A 3,794-nucleotide genomic window follows, 5' to 3' on the forward strand; every position below is an offset into this window, starting at 1 on the left:
TCTATCTATCTATCTATCTATCTATCTATCTATCTATCTATCTACAAGATTGTAATTTCTGGCAAATGAAACGTGTAATGGGGAACAAATAATACCAAAAATCTTTCAATATTCCTGTTTTGATTAACACACACACACACATGCACACACGCACGCACACACACACGCACACACAGCACACACATAGCTGCTCAAATATGCTATCAAGATACTACCTTCCTATATATAATGAAATTGTTGTATACAGTGCTCAGGTGCACTACAAAAAAAGGAAAAAAGGATGACATCAGGTGTACTGTTGGTGAATTTCAGGAAGCATAGAAGTTTTGATGGATGCAGTGTCCCGACCAGTGCTGGATTAACCATTAAGCAAAATAAGCACGTGCTTAGGGCATCAAAGAAAGGAGGGCGGGGGGCAATACAAAAATGGTAAATGGTTTACGGCACAAAAGAAATCACTTTAAATTTGCTAAAATAATATTCGGGCTACCTTTATCTCTATTAAGTATAGATGCAGATGTGTTACCTAAGATTAATTTTGACGATCTGATCAAAGATCTTGCAATTCAAAAAGTAGGAAACTTTTCAAATATTAATAAAGTGGAAGAATACGAAAATAAACATTATTTTTCCGCTTACTGATTTGTTTCGTTTTGAGAAATAAAAAAATATTTTATGGTTTGTTATTGTTTATATTTTGAATTACATAATCTTTTATGGAGGCACCAAAATCTTTTAGGCACTTAGGGCCTCGATGGGTCTTAATCCAACCCTGGTCGCGACAGCTAACAACTGATGTGAGTAGTTTATTCCATGTTCCAGCAATTCCGAGTATGGGAAAATGTTTCCGAAAGTCATGAGTGGTGTGTTGCTTTTTGAGTTTGTATGCATGTCCACGAGTATTTGACATATGGAATTGAAAAAGGTGCCCAAGGTTGTTGTTAGAAAGCTGGTAGATAATCTTGTGGGTGTCTGGCAAATCAGTTGCCAGACAACGGAGCTTTAATGTCTCCACGCCCAGGGAAACAAAACGTTCAGAGTATGGTAGATGCCTGACGGCGGGTATTCGTTTGGTTGCACGTCTCTGCACAGTTTCCAGGAGATTGATATGTTGAGCAAGATAGGGGTTCCACGTCGTAAAAACATTGGCATTCGGAAAAAAGACAGTCCTGGAATGAATATTGAAAACTCCTCTGTTGTTGAGTACGTACAGAAACAGCAACACAAGGAATATTGGTGGAACATTCCCTTCAAAACTTCTATCAAGTGTAAACATAACAAATCGATTATTGTTTTTTGGGGTAGACAAGAGAAAGTATGTATTATTATAGAGGCCAGCTATCTTGGTGATGTAAATATCTCTTTGAAAATTAACGAGAAAGAGGAAAACTATGGACAGCTGCTTCGAAACCTCCAGCTTCTGTACCCAGATACCCATACAGCTGGTGTATGTATGTACCCATACATACATACACCAGCTTTTCAACAACAATCTTGGGCACCTTTTTCAATTCCTAATGTCAAACACTCGTCGTCATGCTCACAAAATCAATATATGTATGTAAATTATAAATTCACTTGGTTTTGTGAATAAATGCTTGACTGACAACCGGGAAAAGCTAGGTTTTTCAGAAAAAAGCAACTAGCTAATTTGCACATTACGAGTACAATCAGAAAGTGGAACGGTAAAGATATGCAAGACTTTTCTCAAGTTTAAAATCTGAATTTGTTTTTGCTATCAAGATTCTAACGATGGAGCTTTTTAACTTTGTGAGAAACCTGTTCCTTACTCAAAAGAGAACACACACACACACACACACGCGCGCGCGCGCACACACACACAAACACACATGCACACGCAAGCACGCACGCACATACATACATTGTACAAGATGGCGCCGTCAACGTCAGGCGTGTAGGCATAAAGGACCATTTAAAATTTCGTTTTGAACCTTTTCGCCTATATTTATGCTGACTTCTCCAACCTTAATCAGTAACTAGTTTATTTCTCCCATTATAAAAAGGAAAAACACCTTTCATTTACCAATGCAACGTTATTCAGACCGAGTTAAAAGAAAATATACCTTATATCACGTAGAATTTCGCTAACCCGATCATGGCTGAAATTAATAACACCGCCATCGACGAAAGCAGCATTGCAACACTATGAAGCTATCTAAGAAGAGATAAATACTCCTCTCATTTTACTTGAACTCTATATCTAAACCAAGACTTACTTCGGGAAATATGCAATACTTTTCTCTACTTTAAGATATGACATTGTTTCCGTTATTAACATTCGAAACGAAGGAGTTTTGTATCTTTGTTCGAAACTAGTTCCTTCCTCAGAGGAAGAATTTAAATGATTTAAAACAGAAGAGAACACATACATAGAGACCGCTTGTTAGATTGTTTTTATTGCATTTATACTTTTGTGTGTGAGTGAGTGTGCGGCGGTGACAGTATGTGGTGTGTATGAGGAGTTCGTTGAGGTTTGATTCCCCTCTCCAGTCTCGTCTTCTCTATATCTCTCCCTTTCTCTCCTCCTTCTCTAACACCTCTCTCTCTCTCTTTATATATATATATATATATATATGGTTAGTGACTGCGATTACTGTGTCTGTATATATATATATATATATATATATATATATATATATATATATATATATATATATATATATATATATATATATATACATATGCGTCTGAACATTCACATCTGTGTGCGTGCGCACGCAGGCCTTCTTGTTCACACACACACACACATACACACACACACATACACACACACATACACACACACATATGCACACACATATGTATAAATCGTTCTACTCATCCATGTCTTTCTATCTGTCTCTCTCTTCTCAGCCTCCCCTCTCGTATACATATTCTCTATATAATATTTATGTATAAAACTTTATATCTGTATAAAAGACAAATCATACACACACACACACACACACACACACACACACACACACACACATGTACGTATATATATGTATATTGCTATATACTGAGGTGTTTATACACATGTGTTATCTCCAGATACCCCACCTCGCCGCTCCCCATATCGTTGATAACACTTACCATGAACAGCACAATTGCGATGTTAATATTGCAGCTTAATTCGAAGAAGTAACAGCATAACCTAAGTGCCATTAATAGATGTCTGCGATTAGTCCAAGAATAGGTCAGCGAGATGAACCATAGAGTTAAATGGAGAGATTCGGCAGAATCTTAAATGTGTACAGAAATATCGCCAAGATAGGATTTATTTTGATTAGACATAAAGTGAAGTTTTGTAAAGAAGGTCTATAGATGCGTGCCATCCACATTACTGGTACCATTTTTACCATTTCAAGAACTTAGAATAGAGAAAGTGGTTCCCGTGAAGTATTAACGTATTTTGTTTGAAAAACTTTCTCACAGAACCAAATATTCGGAATAAAGTTTTCGCATTTTTTGTCCTCCTCATTGCAAGTGTTATGGCAGTACTTGTTGCCCTCTCTCTGTCTTTGTCTACCTGCCTCCCTGTCTGTTTGTCTCTACCCCCCCCCCCACACCAGAAGAAATCCTATTCGTGACTGATACATGTTGGTTTGGTTGAAATATGTGTCGCGGTGCAGACATGGCTATGATCATTTCGCAATCCCTGGGGTCCTTGGGTTCAATTCCATTATACGATGCATTGAGTCAGTAATTTGATGGATCTATTTTTTATGTGTGGAATTTAGATGACGGGAACCACGATGAAAGCCGTCGCGTATGTTTATATATATATATAT

Source organism: Octopus bimaculoides, chromosome 3, assembly GCF_001194135.2.
Source record: "Octopus bimaculoides isolate UCB-OBI-ISO-001 chromosome 3, ASM119413v2, whole genome shotgun sequence".
Lineage (NCBI taxonomy): Eukaryota > Metazoa > Mollusca > Cephalopoda > Octopoda > Octopodidae > Octopus > Octopus bimaculoides.